Genomic DNA, 10,759 nt, shown 5'->3' with positions numbered 1-10,759 from the left:
CATGCACAATTGTACAACATGAAGTATTTTAACTAATGGAGCTTCTTCTCATGGAATGGCATAAAGCTTCCATGCTAACTCAAGCTTGAAGAAAGTTCTGACTCCAGAAGAAAATGAACATCCTATAAGATGTTGGTCTTGTAAACTCAAATTTATTAACTAATGTAGATCATAAGTGGTTTTTGCACAGGGACTCAGCACCAGATTTCTTCAGAATTCTATACTTGAGTAAAATGTTCTATTTGTATTAAATAGTAACTTATCCCAAATATGAGCATATACATTTCAAGAACCATAAAAATTTAGAGCAAGATTCGAATACCATAAAGTGCTAAACTCATTTAAATATTTTCAAATAATTTTCAATGCTTAATCTGAGTTAAATTCACCCAGGCTGTTAAAATAAAAATAAAAATCACCCTGACCTTGCCCTAGGAAACTACTTCCTTCTGAGTCATAAACATTGCTTAGAGGTGGTTTTGTCAATTCTGGAATTCTGAGGGATATTATGAGGAGCCCTTAATTAGTTGCTTAGAAGATAATGCTTGGCTGTCTTCCTGTCTTCATTTATGACACCCACATATCACTGTCCCCACCCACTGATGTGTGTACTTCCCGTCTAGGATGTGAGCTTATGAAGCAGATGCAATGGGGTTTGGTAAATGGTGGCGCTGAATCAGCGCTCAGCCAGTGCTTGAATGAGTGGAAATTCAGTGAATGGCCTTGATTTGCTGCCTAGTCATTTCCTGTTTCATTCTCAGAGTATTCTTTATCATTCTGTTTGTCATGTTTGCTCCTTGCAGTTTCACCTAAACTTTCCTTCAGTCTTTTCCACGTGCTTTTCTCATCCTTAAAACATGTCCAAATTAAGAAAAGGAAATTTAGCCATATAATATTCAGGTCCTAGCTTAGAACTGGCTTTTCTGGCTTTTTCTCCTCAGGAGTCTTAGGAGCAACCTCACAAATTGTCTATCCCACTCATGGCTTCCCTCTGCCGGGATAGTTCAAATACTTTCCCTTCTATCTCTCTAAGCTCTTCTGGGTGGACTGGTAATTAAATTAACATCAGCCAGATTAACAGGAGAAAATAACAAAATTTATTATGTATGTACACACAGATGTCCCTTAAAACTATGGAGTCTGAGAACATATTGAGCAGTTAAGGTTCATATGACATCTTGAGCTAAGGAGAAAGGGGTGAGTGTCGGGGCGGGGTGGGCATGCTGTAGTTTGGGACATTAAAGGGCAGGCAGGCAATTCACGTGGAGAAAGAAAAGCAAATGTTTGGTAAATAAATATTCATTTGACCATCTTGGGACACAGAGAGGACTTCCATCGAAAGTTACTTGCCTGTCTCCCACGCCTTGTTTCTATTAAACTATAGTTACATAAGATGACGGCTCCCTTCCTGGAGCAGGACCTCTGCCTAAATTTTTTAGGCAGTAAGGGTCAAAGGTTTTTCCTGAGTCTTGTTTCTTGAAAATAACCAGATTAAAATAATCAATATCTCAAAAGACGTATTTTGAGGGTGGCAACTCTGCGTGCTCTCACCTCCTTGGGCGAACGTGACCATGCGGAATATCAATGACGCCTCATTCCAGCGGTCACTTCTGTGACTGTGGAATCAGTCTTCTTTAAGCTATTGATGGGTTTTGCAGAATAGCCTTCTTTTTGATCATACAATTAGCAAAATAATAGAAGTTTACAATGTCATACAGTGGTTTCTTCAAAGAAGCACTGTTTGGTGTGTCATTAGGTTTGCCTGCTGTACAAATCTATTGTGCAGCAAATGACAGAAGTTATCTCAAGTAAACTGGAGGTGAGCACAGATTCAGGCATGGTCACCAGTTGAGATTCTCTGAATATTCCCTTCTGATCCCAGAGTAAATGCATCAGCAGAGAACAGCTTCCCTTTGCTCTCTTCTTGTCCCTGGGAGAGTGGGGGCAACATTAAAGCTTAAGTTTAAGACATCAGCTGACTAAATTGAAAAGAAATGAAAGGATCAATTTCTGTGAAAACCTCAATGAAAAGTGTAAAAGCAATAACATACCACCATGGAGATGAATACTAATGCCTTTATGTTATGCTTTCCAATGGAGTTTACTGCAAAGCATCCTTCAGAAAATGAAACATTTTCCATTCAAAATGCAAGATCTCCAATCCTAAAATGTAATCGTTATTTCAATAATGTCTCTATGGCTGCTTGAGATCCAGGACTGTGCACTCCTGGTCTCAGAGGAAAATACTGTGCCTGGCATAGTAGGGCATCACATGTGATTGCAGATGACTCATACCTTAAGAATAGAAAAGTTAGATCATAACTTTATGATGACAATGGGACATAAAGAATTATGAACTTGATCAACATAAAAGCAGGACCATAGGAAATCAGGACAAAGCCAGTTTCTACCATCTCACAAGAGTTTCCTTAAAGAAAACTGGGAATTAATGCAGAATGACACTATACATCACTTCTAATGTGATTAATATGCTGTTTACATGTTAAGTTTTTTACATTTTTAGTAACAGTATATATGTCCTGTTTATGTCACAATCTCAGACAGAGAACATTTTGTTCATTCTGTGTTTAGAGAACTGAAATAATTCATATACACCTTTTGCAAAGATACCTGACATGGCTTTTTCACAGATTGTGTTTCAATTCTCAAGAAAGTTTTACTCCTCAAAACTACTTTTAAATGTGTATTTTGCGATATGCATTTAATATATTTAATGCTCTTCTAGGTTAGGATACAGATTTAATTTTATGAATACTATAATAGCTTTGAAGAAATAACTATAAATTAGGCAACCTAACAGGTATGCAGTTGCTTATAATAGAAGTAATGACACTGATACTGATGGATGCTACCTTCCTATTATATTGTAAAAGTGTGTGTCCAACAATATAGATAAATATACTGTCAACATCCAAAGAGAGATCAATTGATGTAGGGCAGCATGGCATCATCAACATAAATGGCTCAAATGTGCATGATCACTGGCCCTGGGCATAAAATTTCCTATTTCCTGAGAATTCTATCAGGGAAGTAAAGTCATCCTTTTATAAATATTCCCTCTTCTGAAATAATTGATCAACTATTAGCCTAATTGTTTATCAGTACTTATTCTATTCCTTTGATGAGTCAACAAAAATTTTATACTCATCCTTTTTATATTTTTTTCTTGAATTTTTCTTTAACTTTATAAGTGCAAATATCTTTTTTATCCTAGAATTAGTTGGGGAAAAAAGTGTTGTACACAGTCAAATGCGTGTGCAAAAGAATGAATAGCAAGGAAAACACAGTGGCTATCATGTGGGTGCATGGTACTTACATCAGTCCATATGTGGGCACAGTTCTACAGTTTCCTAGACTTTAATTTCTTCTCCATTTTTGAAACTGGAGCAATAGTGTCTACATTAGAGCGCTGCTGTCAGGACTGACTGTAAAAACGTGTGTTGAGCACCTAGCGCACTAAATAAATACAAACCATCCTCCTTACATGGTCCCCGGAGGTCCCTGCACCCCCCCAAATACTCTGTGTCACATAATGCAATGCCCGATGATCATCTATATTGGTCAGTAACACTCGGGTTCTATATGAATCCCAGGGAATCATAAGAATGTATATTTAGACTAGACCTCATGTCATCCACCAGTCTGAACTGGTGTGGTTAAGAAATGGAATTCTTTGTCTTTATGGATCCTAGGGACATAAATTGTCAATGAATAAAAATTAACTTGTGCTCGTACTTGTGTTTTTCTAATTACTTAGGCATTTATGGAAAAAAGCAGAAGGAAATAAAAATAGTGGGCAAGGGGTAATGGGCCAAAGCACCAGTCTATGCCATGTATTCAACCGACCATTTTCCTTTGATTCTATAGGTACATTGGACATTAAGAACGGCAAACCCAGGATGTGGTTCCATAGTGTAGCAGTTAGCATGTCTGCTTTACATGCAGAAGGTCCTGAGTTCACGTTCCAGTGGAGCTACAGTCCATAGTCTATGGCCATGCCACCCTGAACAAGCCCAATGTCTGATCTCGGAAGCTAAGCAGGGTCAGGTCTGGTTAGTATTTGGATGGGAGACCACTTTGGAATACCAGATGCTGTAGACGTAAATAAAAAATGAAATAAAGAAAGAGAGAGAGAGAGAGAGAGAAGACTAATTTCAGTTCTATCGGACCTAATTTCTGGTCTTTTTAAGTATAAATTCAGGCTTATTCAGCTTTGAGTTCCAGATTAAATTCATGTCTACTCATATGTTTCCAACTGTTTGAAAGCATTGACACCATTTCTAAGCTAAGGAAATAATTGTTCAATTACCCAGGAACCCCGTGTAATCCTTGAAGTTAAAGGTTAGCAAAAACGATGTCCAACAACAATGCATCAGGAGTACACACACTAGAGCCATCAAAAGGGCTGCCTGTGGAAAGTGACGCTGGGCCTGAAACTTTCTCAGATGCTCGTGTTTAGCAGCTACGTCACGGTTATGAAGCAGATGATCCTGGTTTAGAAACTGGAACCAAACGAATCACTGAAACTGAAAGGGCTCAGATGCCTTTTTAGTAATACTTCTCATGGGATGTGACAGTCCCCAAAGTACTAAATAGTAGAAGAAAACAGGAAGTAAAATGTCCACATGCCAGTTCTAGGAAACAGTATCTTCAACCCCTCTCCTTTCATAAACTAATCTCTGGATAGCTGATGGGAAAAGAAAGAGATTGATAAAGAAAGAGCTGGTCTTCTTCTTACAAGGAAAAATTACACAGATATGTGTATGCGCGCGCACACACACACACACACACACACACACACACACACTTGCACAATCTTTTCCATTCCAACATTTGCATTTAAAAGAGATTGAGGTCCTAAAAAATGCATGGACTTGCTCAGCCAAGTAAAGAATTCTGGCCTTGTAGCTTGTAGCTGGGTCTCTTCCCATTCAGCTTAATAGCCCTGGTAGCTCAATGGTTCAAACAGGTCAGTATCTATTTAGGATGGACTGAGAAGTCAATGAATATGTGACATAAATAAAGATACTACATAAATAAAACAATCACAGACATTGAAGCATAATGAGATTTCATACTACTGGATTGTCATTATGAAATATTATGTGTTATCAAGGTAAATGAGATTCAGGAGGAAAGAGCTAAGGGCAGAAATGAAACTCAAATGATATTTCTAATCCCAGAGAATGTAGGAACAACCAGGCCTATCCTCCTGACCTACAGAAGAGAAAGAATTATGAAAAGTTCTTGATTTTCCATGAAAATGTAGGCTCATTCAGAAGTTGAAATCACATCTAGCTAAACTCAGGAAACTTTAGTTTGCAACACACTCACACGCAGCTCAGCCATGGCCTGAGTTCTCTGCAGGAAAGTCAGGCAGGGCCTCTGCTGACACCAGCACCTGCTGCCTCTCGTGCCCTATTTTCTGGAATCACACAAGCTTGCCTGCTCTCTTAGGAAAAACAGCTGCAGAAAGGAGGCTTCTGTGACTAAGCATAACAGTCCCCATGGATGAAGCCCAGACCAAGGTCAGCTGTGATAAGAATCTCTATAGTTGGTGATCAGCAAGGAACAAAATTAGAAAATAAATCTCAAACCAATTTTTCCACCTGTTCTATATATTCACTTAATGATGTCATCACTAGTTTTTTAAACTTTGGGGACCCGTCAAATGATGGAAAAAATTTTAATTATACGAATAAACAAATTAATAGGAAGAAAAGGTTATGTCGATTATCATGTTTTTTTCTAAATTACCTGTATAAGTCACTTACTTTCCCATTTAGTTTGTCTGGTGGACACTTAACCTCTGATATAACCCTGATAAAGGCAGTCACCCTCCATACGACTCTGGCTTTACGTAAGGTCTGCGTTTTCAATTGTATTCAAGAACATTATACACATTTTTAAAGTTACTTATTTCTTCATCAGTTCTGTATGTTTATGTGTTTTGTCTTCCCCTTTATATTTTTGTAAAAAAAGGTAAGGAAAGTAAAATTATCCCTTGGGCTGGGCAGACTCTGCCATATGCTTTTCATAGACTTTTCCTCACGTTATCTCTGTATCCTCTTTTTCTTCCTTCTTTCTCCTCTGCTCCTCTCTGTCTCTCTTTGTCTCTCCCCTTTCACGTACACAAATACACAATGCACACCCATACACACACAAACCTCAGTTTGAAGCCATGTATAGAGAATTAAATGATCCCACCTCATGATAATAAACTGATATCTAGCTCACTCTGTTGATCTAGTTATCTACCCACCCATTTCCATCCCCATAACTTTTTCACATCTAAACAAGGAGGCATGCTTTCTTTTCTTTAGAATCTAGTCCAAGTCTAATCTGCCCCAGGTTGTTACTGCCCTTTCAGCTGGTCAGAAAGTGCTTTCTGATGACTCTCAATTTCTTTATGTCATTAACATCATTTTCCATGATCCTAGAGAAGAAATATTACAGGATTTAGGCTTGTAACAATAACAAAGAAAACCTGGAAATAAGGCTACAAGGGAAAAAAGGATATACCCATTTACCTTAAAAGAGTGGGTAAGCTGTGTTTACAGGAACAGTCATTGGCTTATATTTAAATCATTTTTAACAATTGATGGGGCTCGCTGCCTGATTCGTAGTTAGACTGAATGTGAAGGCAACCAAAATATATGAGTTATTTTGGCTCACTCGCCCTGTGTATATTCGACTCAAAGTAAGAGTTGGGTTACTTTTGGCAAACGTGTCTACAACACAGTCCAGTTTTCACTATTTAAGGACCATTCTTATAAACCTATTCTTAAGATCTGTTTAATTCCCAGGCATCAGACAAAGCTGTAGAACCAGTTCATTTATTAGGCTGTAACAAGAAGACAAGAGCCTACCTTTATAAATCTTTTTATTAGGTTATGCAATTGTCTCTGTAAGTAGACCTACATTCTTCTAATAGTGCCTCGGTTCCACCTTTACAACTAAATTGTTCTCATTTAAACAACCCATGACTTGCTAGTCACAAGATGTTTTATCATTGATTTATAAATGTAATGGCATCCTCTTGATTTCCACCAACATCTTAATGTGTTTCCATCCTGAGATGCGCTTACACTCTGGGAAGTGGGGAACTGCTTCTTCAGGCATGGTTGTACCTTGGTCCAAAAGGCCATGCTTGAAATGATGCCAGTTTAAAAGTGTGTTTCTAGTTAGATGTAGTAACACATAAAACGTTAATCTACACACATTTTCTCAAAAATTTTGCAAGTATTATGGTAAATTAACATATCATTATCTATGGAGGTTATGTCTCTAGATATTTGGACATAGAGAACAGGAAAAAACAAATAAATTCACTGTCTCCATTGAAGTCACCTGAAAGTAAACATAAGAATATCAATAAAAGATTGAGCCATTGACCATGCATTATCACAGGAAAACACATTTGTATTTCTTTACATAGACTAAAGGGTTGACTATTTTTGAGAAGCATATAAAATAACTAAAATCCTGAATTTCTCTATCAATTCTAGAAAAATCTTTAAATTACAAAATGAGAAGTTGGTTTTGAAAAACATAAATGTAATATCCCAAAATTCCTTGCTCTGTTTTCTTTCTGACAGACTCTGTACTTGGCAGAACTCTTACCTGAATTGAGCCAAATGTCTGCTTTCTCTGTACATGCACCTAAGCCTCGTGCCAAATAGCACCACTATCGAGATTTGAGATATAATAAACTCACAATATCCCACCACACCTGGGCCCTTAACACTACCAGGATGACAACTGTTTTTTTTTAGTTTTCTTTCCAATTTTTGGTGTTTTTTTTCAAACCTACTCTACTTTCTTCAAGCATCACCTGCTCCCCACGCCATTCTACTCTCCTTTAAAAAAAGAAAAGAGACACTATCAATAGGAACTGCCTTACCTACACCAGATTAACCATTGATTTGCTTCCATACTCACTTTTTCTTCTTTCTCTGCTGAAGGGGCCTCGATTCCTTTCTGAATCGTGTTCTTCCATCTTAGCTTCCAGTATCATTCTCTTGGGTCTTGTCAAGAACATCACTGTACTTATTACTCACTTGCTATTTGCTACTTAATTTCACATCCCTATCAGCAGGTGTTCACGCTTCCTCCATCATCTTCCTCTTGGGGCTTTGGTTGCACATTTTTAGGTTTCCTGGCAAGAGGCCCTTATCTGTTGATTGATACTCATCATTCTGCCCTCTTCTTGTATACTCTCCACGAGCATTCCCACCCCCCTCTCTTGGTGTTCAAATCCAAAAATACTTGCGATATATAAATCTAACACCAGCCCTAAATTCTCTCCTGAATTTCAGATTCATATTTACTTCTAACTGCAATGCCTTCTGAATATCTCACGGGTGTTAAAAGCAAGACAACAGGCCCCAGACAAGACAGCAGTCCCCAATTTTTGGGTACCAGGGACCGGTGCTCCTATGAGAATCTAATGCCTGATAATCTGAGGTGGAGCTGAGGCGGTGATGCTAGTGCTGGGGAGCGGCTGCAAATACAGACAAAGCTTCACTTTCTTGCTCACCACTGATCTCCTGCTGTGCAGCCTGGTGCTTAGCAGGCTAGGAACTGGTACTGGCCTGCATCTCAGAGTTTGGGGCCCCTGACCTATGATATGTCCCCCATCACCAATTTGAGATTTTACTGAATTACAGTTTTGACTCTCTGTGAAATGGGATTTTAAGCCAGTTAATCAAGAATCACCTAACCATCACTAATTAGGAAATTTTCCCAACATATTCCTGCTATCCCCTAAAGGAACGTGACCTTGCCATAACCATTCCACTTTTTAGTCCAGTATAACTTCCTTGTTCCTGTTTCCTTCCACTTATAAAAGTCCTCAGAGCTCCTTTTTATCTGCTAGACTGGATGCTGCCTGATTTGAATTGATTTTTGCTCAAATAAATTCAAAATATTTAACATATCTCAATTTATCTTTTAACACAGATAACTCAATATTTTTAGGATAAAATCTATTGAATTCTCAAAAAATGACATAGATGATAGAGACTCTGTTCATCCCTCTGGCGACCAAATCAAAGTTGTGAAGGAAACAAGGAGCAGCAGCAAGGAAAAATCACTTGGGATGAACAAGCCATACAACTAGAGAGAAACCCAAGAAATCGCCTTGCAATGGCAGCAAGTAGGGCGATGCAAGGATGTGGGGCTGCCCAGTCTCGAGCAATTAAGTGAGACAGAGGCTGTGGCAGCGGCAGAAGCCTCTTAAAGGGGCCACGTCCACAAGTGGATTTTTGCGGTGACAGACCATCTTGCTCTGAGTACCAGTGCTGATTCGGCTGCACACAGGGGACACCAGGGGCTTACAGGGAGACATTGTTGGAGTGAGGGCCCAGGCGAGACTCACTGTACAGAAAGCCAGCAGTATCCATTGTTCCCTGTTGAGCCCTTCCCCGACCAGTGCACCAGGCACAGCACCACCATAGCTGTGATGTCATCAAACTGGATAACAGAGGTCACTCTGCCCAGAGGATTCCCCAAAACCCTGCCTCTGCTAACTCGTGGCCCTACTCAAGCCACATCCTGGTATAGCCTGAGCGAGTCAGGCGCTCCTTGCTGAGCAGTGCCTAGACTCACACTGGAGGCAGCTGGCCGTTGTTTCTGGCGTGGCCTTTTGAGGCAACTATAAGCACAGCATCTGTGTATTTGTTGCTAAATTTTAACAAGTGGCCCTGCAGAGGTAGAGGCTTGGTCTAAATTTGGCTTGCAGTTGAACTCCTCTCAAGACTGTGCCACTGGTCATCTACTTCACAAATCCACGCTAATAAGACCAGGAGACTTAGGAGCTTTGCTTAGTACATAGAAACAAACATGGAAAGGCAGCCAAAATGGGAAGAGAAAGAAGGAGAAATCATATGAGAGAATAGAACAGAGATCCAGCTATAATGGAGTCAGGTAAGCTAACAGATGCAAAGTTCAAAACATGGGTTATAAAAATGCTCAATGAACTTTTGGGAAGTGTAGAGAACTTCAAGAAAGAGATAAAAACATAAAAATGGAAATGGAAGTTATAAAAGGGAACCAGTCTGAAATGAAGAACACATTATCTGAGATGAGAAGTGTATTAAATGAAATAAACAAAGAAATAAACAGTGAATAAAGAAGAGGATCAAATGCCTTATCTAGAGGATGGGAAAACCAAGGACACACAATCAGAACAGCAAGAGAAAAGATGACAAGACTTTAAAAATAATTTAAGGTGAATATGGGACACTATTAAGGGTCCAAATATCTGTCTGATCGGTGTAATTGAAGAAAATCAAGATGTTGAACAGCTGTTTGAAGAAATAATGATGGGAAACTTCCCTAATCTGGTGAAGGAAATGGACATAAAACCCCAGGAAGCTCAGAGAATTCCAAAAATCAGGAATCTAAAGAGGCCCACACCAAGACACATCATAATTAAAATGCCAAAGGTTAAATACAAAGAAAGAATATTAAAAGCAGCAAGAGAAAAGCAGATAGTTACATGAAAAAAGAAAAAAAGATTTTTAGGCTTCTAAGGGGTTACGAACTGTGGGAAGGTAAATATGTGGGGGACATAAGGGCTATCTTAACAGGGGTTGCGTTTGCAGGTCTGTTTCGGTGCCTACTTTCTATCCTCGTGGCCATAAATCTCTGCAGGAGAGGGACTTTATTACAGTCCTCATTTTCAGAAGTTTCTGCTTTTAGTCAGATAAGAGAAGCTCTGAAAGTGCTTTTCTTT

At 39.0% G+C, this 10,759-nt stretch overlaps 1 pseudogene; it reads left to right on the top strand.

Annotated features, from left to right (window-relative positions):
* The first annotated feature begins 4,006 nt into the window (after nucleotides 1-4,006).
* LOC111745685 lies at nucleotides 4,007-4,122 on the top strand (annotated as a pseudogene).
* Nucleotides 4,123-10,759: the final 6,637 nt, after the last annotated feature.

Source organism: Pteropus vampyrus, unplaced genomic scaffold, assembly GCF_000151845.1.
Source record: "Pteropus vampyrus isolate Shadow unplaced genomic scaffold, Pvam_2.0 Scaffold160, whole genome shotgun sequence".
Lineage (NCBI taxonomy): Eukaryota > Metazoa > Chordata > Mammalia > Chiroptera > Pteropodidae > Pteropus > Pteropus vampyrus.
Note: the sequence above shows the minus strand (reverse complement) of the source record. Positions and strands in the feature narration are given on the sequence as shown.